A 10747-nucleotide genomic window follows, 5' to 3' on the forward strand; every position below is an offset into this window, starting at 1 on the left:
ATTGAAAACGATCGAAGGAAAATTTACTTTGAAAAATAATCTAAAAAAAAAAAAAAAAAAAAAAAAAATCAAAACCTTGACTCACATAATGTGTTGTTATATAGTACAGTGCAGGTATTAATAAATACAAAGTTTTTTTTAAATTAATGTTTTCCAGAATTTCTGCAAGAAAAAAGTCATGTTGCTAAGAATCAAATTTTATTGGGAAGGAGTAAAATACAAATCAGAAGAGTTATATGTTTGGGTTTTTATTTTATGCAATTTTACATGAATTTGCCCATTTCTTTTTCATTAATATTCATTCCTAGACCCCATTCAGTGCCGAAAAATCTTAATGAAACCGAAATAGATCTAAAAGAAAAGCAGTAGTTTTACGTTTTGAAGCACCAAAATAAGCTTGTCTTCATTATATACTTACTGTAAGGCCAGTATGATGTCCAGTTGTCTGGTCGTAAACTCAAATAATGAAATTCTCCTAAATGTCCTAGAAAAAGTTCCATTGGTATTCCATTTCTTTTCTTTTCTGGTCTAATTTCAGTTCTCCTTATGTCGTCCTGGAAGACGTTATAAACAATAACTTCCAAGTTGTAGGCATCAACCACAGCTTGGAGAACTATGTGATCACCCCACTCACTCAATCTGGACATTCTGGAGAGATAATCCTCCCACGACTCGCTACACAGAAAGGACTGGATATGATTGCCGTCCTTTTTATGAGGTTTCTTTCTCAAATAGCTTAAAAGTAAGAGAAAAGACTTAATTTGGCAACTTAAGGGGGCCGACTGGGGTTTTCATTGCGCAATACTTCGCGCAGCATAGTAAAATAAAGCGTATTTACTCTTTTAAAGCAACTTTTTTTTTTACATAATTTGTAAAAATTAACAAAATTAAGAAATCTCAGGTTAAAAAAATCTAATTTTGTTTTTAAATAACTGATTTTTTAATCGATTTTTCAAGTGATGGGTAAAGGTGTGTTTTTGACGTTATGAATAATCGGAGTTCTTAAAGAGGGGTCATAAATTATGTCATAAAATAAAAGGTATAAAATAGATGCTCTTGAAATTTTAAACATAGGCAATTGAGAATCTCACAATCACTTTCATTATTTTCATATCAATCTGTGGTATCTGTCATGTTTTGTAGTGTTCCATAAAAACAGGAAAATATCAGGAATTTTGAGATGCCCCCTCTGGAAACCAGACAGTAGAATTTAGTGTTTCTTGCATAAAATGTACAATATAGTATTACTCATCAAATACTATAATTTGAGCAAAAAGTCTATAGTAGCATTTGTAAAATTTGCTCCAAAGTGCGAAAAAATAGTATTTTCCTATATAATCCTATAGCAAATGTAACTGTATTTTGAGATGGTCCCTTAAAAGTAACCAGACGGTAGATTTTCACTAAACTTGGCATGTATACTCAAGTCAATGTAAGGTACATATGGTATAAAATTAAAGAGTTTCTCTATAGTAGTTTTCACACAATAAAACCCCAGTCGGCTCCCTAAAAATTAATTCTACATACTTCAGAGCGAGGCTCACTTATTTATCCATTGTGACGTACCCAATGCAACAATTAAATTTTCCTCTGAAAAGGAATGATCAAGGTACTCACTTTATTGCTGTACATCGTAAACCGTCAGCAGTAAACCCAATCCTACCATTGATCATAAACTGGTCAGCAAGTGCTCGAAACATACAGTTTCCATCATGAATGACATCATGAACTTCAAAATGATTGGTTGTTGCAAATGTTTGTATTGATCTTCTGTAAACAGGTATATTTCTATACTGTTCCACTCCTTTGCCTAAAGGAGAATAAAGCTGATTAGTTACGAAGTATAAATTCGTGATATGTTAAAAACATTAAGTTTTATAATTTTGAATCTTTGAATATAAGAGGAATTCATACAATATTTGCCCCACAAGGGAAAACTATTTCTTGGTAGCTTTAGACACTGAAAATATAAATGTATACTGACTATATCTGCCTTTTAAAGGTTCGAAAGAAAATTCTTCGAATTGATCTGAAACGTCTATCTCATCGTATCTTTGTCCGTGTGTTTCCATGTATTCCTCATCACTATCAAAATAGTCAACTTCATCAATGTTTTTATCGTTGACTTCATTGAGTAACTTGTGCCCTTCACTATCCCCTTCTTTATTTGGCTCTGAGGAAGACGAACACTGAAGCCTAGAAGGATCGTCTTCACAATCAATTTTATTATACTGGATATTTAATGTAAGATCTTTAATGGAATGTCCATCATTTTTCACTTCAGTAAATGAATTCTCAAAGAATGTTTCCTCGTCACCATCTTCCCTTAAATCCTCATCGTTATTCCATGTTCCTTGGAGTACACTTGTCCATACTTGTTTTTCTATCAGTTGTGAAATATTTTTGGACGCCATTGAAATACTTTTTAAGTTAGTAATTAACAAGTAGGACAAAATATAGGCTAAATACACTTCCACTGATTGTCTCCTCAACAGAGGAATAAATTCATAATTATATTCAATTCAATTCTGTCATTTTGAAACCGCATCATGAGAATTCCTATGCTAAATAAAGAAGATTTTATTCCATGACTACGGACGGAAACTGATAGATTTTCTTAATTTCCTTAAATATGAAAATAACTGTATATCAGTCATTCTACGATAAATGGACCAATTCAGGGTATAAAACATGAAAAAAAAAATAATTGTTTCAAATAGCAAAATAAATATCATAATTCTCTAAAGGACATATCAGTGAACTTGAAAACAAAGAATTGTCCACAAATCTGATATCGTTAACTTTTTACAACAATTTCAAGATACCATTGGTCTTAAGGTAACGTTACGGAAGTTAATGCTTGATTAAGCCTTATTATTTTTAAAATAAAGCTCAATTTGACCAATTTTTCGTTTCTGATGTTCAGTAAAGAACGCTAAAGTATGACCCATGAAGTCTCGCATGAATCCGAATTTAATTTAAATTTTCGGGAAAAATATCATTACGGAAGTTAATCGTTACGGAAGTTAATTCCCATCAATAAAAGTTTAAATTCTCTTCAAAAGTTAAAATCAAAGTTTGTTTTAGGATATTAAACAAAAGTATGAAGCATTTCGCTCCCAAAATAATAAAAAAAATTATACCTTTTAATGCAAAAACTTTCCTGAATATCGTTACGGAAGTTAAATTTTTAAGAGAGACAACGTTTTTTGTCTAATTCATTTTGTTATGTCGAAAATGTAATCGTCCAAAATAGCTGACTCGCAACTAGAATCGATGATATAAGGTTCCGTGGTCACTTTCAGATAAGTTTCAGTTCTTTCTGAAATCTGCATTCTATGCGTGAAATTTAAAATAAAATCGTTACGGAAGTTAATCGATTTTAAGCGACATGCTTATGATTTCGCATGAAAGGAGATCCATACATTTCTTTGTGAAAAGTGGTTTGCTTTCTTTTTATATAGGATAAAAGACATTTTTTTTACCATTCATTGCAATCTATTCGGAACGATATTATGGCTGAAAATCTCATCTTGAAATTTGTAAATAAAAGAAGCGACATTAAGATTTGCAGTTGAATACGTTTTTCAACATTACATTATGTTCATATCAAAACTTTTACTGCATATATATCGGTGAAAATTTACAAAACCATGTGTGTATGTTAAGTCTTAGAGTATAAATCGACCTTTAAATTTATAGTTAAGATATTACAACGGTAAATTTGTAAGCGACATAAAAAATTCTTAATTGGTCCTATCAAAGAATATTTTTCAATTCGATTCAACGAATTGCCAGAGTTGTTAAAACGAAATTAATTCGTCATATCATTTGTTTTCTTTTTAAATTCGTAATAACAAATTAAACAAAAAATGTTATAACGACTTAAATTCGGATTCAAATTTGAGAATTCGTTAAATCGAATTCAAAAATTTTTTTGATCAGTTCTAAATAGGCTTCCGTATTATTGATTTAGATGAACAATATATAATTATCGGCGGCAGCAGCTGCCAGTCTAATTGTTGTTAAATGTTAGAAAGTGCACATCGGGAGATGAGGCGTAATTTTTTTTGTTTCGATAGTATGCATCAAAGTAATGAATAAAAAAATTTAAAATAGTTTTAAGTTATGTTTTAATTATCAGCTTACCTGAACGAAAGGCTTGTGTCTGTCGTTGTCATTGTCGGTGTTGTCCTCGTTGTCGTAAACTTTTCACATTTTCATCTTCTTCTTCAGAGCCACTGGGCCAATTCCAACCAAACACGGCACAAAGCATCTTTTGATGAAGGGAATTCATGTGAAGAGCCACACCCTTCTCAAAGGGGTGATAGTTAAGAAATAATGAAAAAATTGTCTTCTCAAGATCCTCTGATCCATAAGAGATGAAACTTAAGTGAGGTTTCTTGACATAGCGTAGATTCATTTTTTTTAAAACCATGACCCCTTGGGTAAGATTGGGCTTCTATGAGCGATCAAAGTTTTACATGGAATTATGTAGGAAAAAGTCGTCTTTTAAAGAATAGTAAAGCCATGATTAGACATATTTGTATGGTGGCATTCTCAGGTAGTGTAGATTCAGGTTTGTTCAAACAATGACCAGTGGGAGGGGAGGGGTGGGGGATGGAGCCACTATGGGCAATCAAAGTTTTGCACCGGGATATATACGAATTTTTTTAAAAAAAATTCTCCTTGTCAAGAACAGCAAAACCATGGTTGTTATTATCTATATATTTCATATTCTTCGTTTTCTCCTTTTATGAGCCTGATCTCACCAGTTGTATATTCATATGGCTATATATGACCTTATTTCCTTCTGCTATGATTGCAGTTCGTTTCTCACCCTCGCACACAAAAAACTTCTACATTAGCATGACTCGTTAAGAAGTTTATGTATGAAAGATTGTGCAAAGTGAATGAATTGTACTTTTTAATGAAATCCATTGGAAAAAAGAAATTTTTAAAGGATGATTAAAATTGCTAATAGTGATGTATGTAAATAATTTAAGATAAATTTTGATCAATGTACTAGTATTTGATTGTACAATAAAGCATTCTACAAATTAAACAGAGTTGCTATATCCGGTTGCTTTTAGTTCATACAAATACTTATTTAAGATGAAAGCATCCTCAGGTTTGTAGATTCAAGTTTTTTTTATATCATGACTCCATGGGGGCTTGGAACGGCCACAATAGATGATCAAAGTTTTGCATTGAAATATAAATGTGTTTTTGCTATCTACAAGCGATAAGACAGTCTGTTATTAAATGCAAAGTAACTTTTGATCCATTTCTAGTAGCGACCTGATATTTGGACATATTCATTAGAAGTCTCTATTCTTCATACACAATGAAGGTCAAGGTCATATTTAGAGGTCAAAGGTCAAATATTGTGACGTCGTCTACTGATTCTTTTAATTTTTTGCATTGAATATTTTTTTAAATCGGCAAAATATCTGAAACTGTCGGCTCGAAGTTCCTCATTTCGACACATTTTAATCTGGATTCCATTTCAATCAATTCTGTTGATTTTTATGTAAAAATTGCATCATAAATTTTCTCTTAAGAAAACTTAGATTGTAGCATATTTACATGTGAATTTTCAATTCCTGGGCTATGTATGTTCTATTTTTCATCACATTTTACATAAATATACCGGTATCAATATAATTTACTGAGATTTAGTAAGAAAAAGGTTGTATTTATGAAAAACATCACACAAATTTGCAATAGATTAATAGGTAATTTAAAAAATGGATATTCTAAAGTACAATGTTTAATTTCACAATCTTCTTACAGAGAGAGGTCTGATAGGGCATATTTCAAACTATGAAGACAAAAACTGTGCGGTTGAATTTCTTTCAAATTACATATATAGAGAGATTTTGTATCCTAGAACAAAATTTCTCAGTTTCAAAAAATGAATTTGAGGAAAAATTTGGCCTATCTATTGTGTACTACCTTAATAACCAAAATATGATAATTTTACTCTATACATGGAAAATTTCGCACCCGTTTTATTTTCGGCTATTTCACCCTAACAACAGGTGGACGCATTTACAACGGGGCAAATTCAAAGAACACAGTATAATTTCTTAAGTAGAACTGTGACTGGGCAAATTCAAAAGGGTGCAAAATTGTTTGCAAGTGCCAAAGGGCGAAAATAACACGGGGCGAACATAACACTGTATAAAGTAATGCAAAAAAGGTCACACAATAATTTATGCACATTAATTTGTAGGAATCTTTTAAATATTAAATATCATTCAAACATTTTACACTTAAAAAGATTAAATTTAGTGCCAAGATTACATTTGACAAAATACGATAAATGTGAAAGTGATTAACCGAAAAGTTACAATTTAAGTGCAAAAAGGTCACGTTCATTGTACTGTAGATCAGTAAGATGCACTCTGACCCCAAATTTTCTTTACGATTCTGAGTCATGTTATATGAGTAGTTATCTAAATTGTACTTTTCAAAAAAATCCTAGCTATAACTCATTTACAAGTGACATACCTCAAGAAAAGGAAAATTGTGACAGCAGACTATACTGTGAATCCATTTTTAATATGGGAGAATAAATTTCATCTCGCGTGTAATAGTATTATCAAAGATTATATAGAACAATAGCTATAATAAGCAAAATTTTTTCTCTTTTATAAATACAATATTTCTATCTCGCGAAAATAATATGTCGCAAAATTTTAGTGATTTACAGTATTATTAATACATGTTATTATCCATGTCATTCTTTAAATTTTGAACAGAAGTAGGCCTTTTACATGAAAGAAAATTTTGAGCATTGGTTTATCTCCAAATTTGTTTTTTTTTTTTTTTTTTTGCCATTTTATACATATTTTAGAAAAAATTACAAACACACAGATGCCTTGACGATAGACCGTTACTACTGTGGTTATCGTAGAAATGCCCCAGTGAGTTACTACCTGTATATTGAGGAGTAAATCAAGAACTTTCAGATTGAGGGGGGTATGTTGATGAATGATGGCCCGACTAGTTATGGGAAAATTGTCCCCATTATGGAAGAGAGGCTGAAACAGATGAGGGAATGGCTAAATGTGAATGGTGATGCTCTTTATGGAACAAGACCTTGGACACACCAGAATGATTCTTTCATTAAGAATGTCTGGTGAGTTTTGAGAATTAGGCTAAAGTGTGCTAAAATTCCTTTATTATTCAACCAATTTAAAATTGTCATACTGAACATTGAGATGACCAATCATCTGTGTGTGTGTGTGTGTGGGGGGGGGGGGGGTGTTAGCAACCGCGAATGATAAATTGCCACTTAATAATAGAAAAATTATTGCATTTATATTTGACATTTTCAACCGCTAATGCTAGAACGCTGCTTAATGTAAGAATTATATCATTAAGCGGTTGAGAATGTCAACTATTTATGCAATTATTTATGACATTAAGCATTGCACTGCAACGGTTAATGATATTTCTATCATTAAGCGGCGTTTTATCATTAGCAGTTGCTACATTAGTGTCTGACTGACTTCATAATTGACGTAAAATATTTTTCAGTCTGAACATTTTATGATTTAGATTCAAACTCATCATTCCCCGGATAAATGAACATGGTATATGCATTTCTGATTTAGGGGATTAAAGGGCAGAAAACATTTATTTTTTTTTTTAGGTGGTAAACAAAAAGTCATCTAATGGATATATTATGCAATTTTATTTTATTTTATCCAATTCTTTTACAATGGCCTAAGATATGGACTTTTACCCCGATGCACCTCAAACAACAACAGCAACTGTAGTACTCTTCTAGGTTACCAGGGAAACTTTGACTGGAATAAGGGTACCACAAGGGGTATTGACATTAATATTCCTCCTATTGCATGGAATTTAATGCCATGTAAATGGGAATGAGTTTTAAAGTTGGAAGGGATACTAGTAAGTAATTAATTTAGGAGATAAACATGTGTCCAGACAAAATATAAGTTTTTACAAAGTGTTAATCAGTCATTCTTCAAAAACATGACCAATTAAGAATTTTTTATGTCGTTTACAAATTTACCGTTGTAATATCTAAACTATAAATTTAAAGACTCAACTCTAAGATTTTACATACACACATGGTTTTGTAAATATTTACCGATATATATGAAGTTAAAGTTTTGATATGAACATAATGTAATGTAAAAAAAAAACGTATTCCACTGCAAATCTTAATGTCGCTTCATTTATTTACAAATTTCAAGAAAAAAATTTCAGCCGTAAAATGTTTTTGCGATAGATTGCAATGAATGTTTTAAAAAGTTTTTTTTTATCCTATATGAAAAGAAATCAAACCACTTCTCGTAAAGAAATGCATGGATCTCCTTTCATGCTAAATCATAGCATGTCACTTAAAATCGATTAACTTCCGTAAAGATTTTGTTTTAAATTTCAACCTGAAATTGCAATGCTGATTCAATCTGAAATTTTATCTGAAAGTGACCACGGAACCTAATATCATCGATATTCTAGTTGCGAATCAGCTATTTTGGACGATTTCATTTTCGACATAACAAAATGAATTAGACAAAAACAGTTGTCTCTCTTAAAAATTTAACTTCCGTAACGGTAATTCAGGAATGTTTTCTACTCTGAATTGGTCCATTTATCGTAGAATGACTGTTATATATATTTATTTTTATCATTATATCAGTTTCCCAACCATAAAAAATGAATATTCCTCAATTGTTTATAAAATTTACAAAAAGAAAAAAGATATTCAGGTATTAAGAGCAGAATGATTGTCATCATGCATAATTATAATAAGTACCATTTATTTTATGAGCAAATGAAGTCAGTACTCTCACTGGTTGATATCCCATAACCTTGAAAACTACAAATCATACAGGAAGAGATAATACATTAAACATTTATAACTTTATTGCTTTTGAACTTCTAGAATTCTGTGGATATATCGAAGTGAGACTGGGTTCCCAATAACTTTTTCTTTCCGTTTTTGAATGCCAATAACTTGATTTTTTTTTTTTATATCTCACTAAGTTTTTTTCTGGTCTCATTGATATTTCAATTGTAACTTTGATTTTACTACTTGTGCAGAACTTTTTTTTATTCTAACGTGTACATTGTAATGTATTGCAGTAATAATTACAAAAAGGTCTGGTGACCAACCCTATTACTCTATACAGGGTTACACTCACTATATTGTCCAGTAAAGACTTTACGTACCTTCACTCCATTTTCCTGAAACTCACCTGTAGCAAATTCAAGGTAGATCCAATCTGTATTCCCAAAAGGTTTGATGACCTATTGTTGTTCCAAAAAAGAAATGGGTAGGTGAGTGTAATAATTACCGTTGACCTTTTTTCAGTTTTAACTCTCTTCCTCCATTATTTAAGTGTCCTCTCAGCACAATTAGGCCTATCACCATACTCATTTGTTTCTAAAAAGTTTTTTTCATTACTCTTTGAAATAATGCCTGGATTTATCAGTGAAATATGGAGAAAAGTACTATTGTATTTACTGTGCAGTTAACTTACATTCCTTGATGCTATATTTTTGCATATTATTTTCTTCCTTGTAAAGAGTTTTCTCATTGGTTCGTTTGAAATGACGTGTCAAGGTATAGCAATGCGGATAGACTGGGACTTTCTAAGTATAAACATAAAAAAAACATAGGGCGGGCCTTTCTAAAAACAAATACATCAACTCTTATTTGTGATTGTGACGTCATAATGGAAATAATTTAATAATACCTTGAATATGGATCCACTCTACATTGCTCACATAGATATTTCATATATTTAGTATAAATTGATTCAAAAATCATAAAACATATTTTACATTTTCATTTGATACATCTCCTTAATTATCCCTTCGGTATAAAGGAAACACACTGAGATTAAAACAGCTTACTTTATTTTCATGTCTAGTCTCTATGAGTTTAAAAGAAAAAAAAAACCAAGGTTGCAGAATATTAAGTCGATGGTATATTAGATGAGTTAGAATTCCAAATTGAATTACAATACCTCAAATATCAGTGTATTTCCTGTAAAATTCAATTTCAAAATACGGTATCAATCGTCAGCTTTCCTTATTGTTTTAGTAATATTCCACTATTTTACCTTCACCTGCATAATATGGTGTTTATGTCTCCCAACTTTTTCGATACTCAATAGCATGTCCTGTCCTGACTACGATCAGTTTCTGAACCAAGGCAGGTAACTGTCAGATAAGTTGATATTACAGGAAATTCAACAACCTTTTGGATTATTAATTATTTAACCATATTTAGTGGAATTTAATGCAGTTTTTCAACTTTTAACTGTGGAATAACCTTTTGTCTAAGACTGTTATATGATCTAGAGACCTGGGGAAATCTAATATTAAGTTCTAAATATAAACACAAAATTGTTTAATATGTCACAAAACCATGACAATATGCATTTTCCTAAGATTTTAATTCTTATACTATGAGTGAGGGGTATTTTTAAGAAGTAATATATGGTGCAATATTCGTCTTCTGCAATTTTTCAGAGAATGATATGAATAAATATTTTTTTTAAAAAGCCACAGTATCAGTGGATTCAACAAATTATATTTCACACAATTTGAGCTAATCAACACAGGTTATATAGATCGAATTTTTGGTTTGTATGGAAGAGTGTAATAAACATGTCATTTAATATCCTCCACAAATCACTGATTAGAAAAAAGTTTACTAATTGCTACAAGAACTTTTATCATATCATTGCATTAT

This window comes from Saccostrea echinata, unplaced genomic scaffold, assembly GCF_033153115.1.
Source record: "Saccostrea echinata isolate AGI-Se365-2 ecotype Australia unplaced genomic scaffold, CSIRO_AGI_Sech_v1 ptg000015l, whole genome shotgun sequence".
Taxonomy (NCBI): Eukaryota; Metazoa; Mollusca; class Bivalvia; order Ostreida; family Ostreidae; genus Saccostrea; species Saccostrea echinata.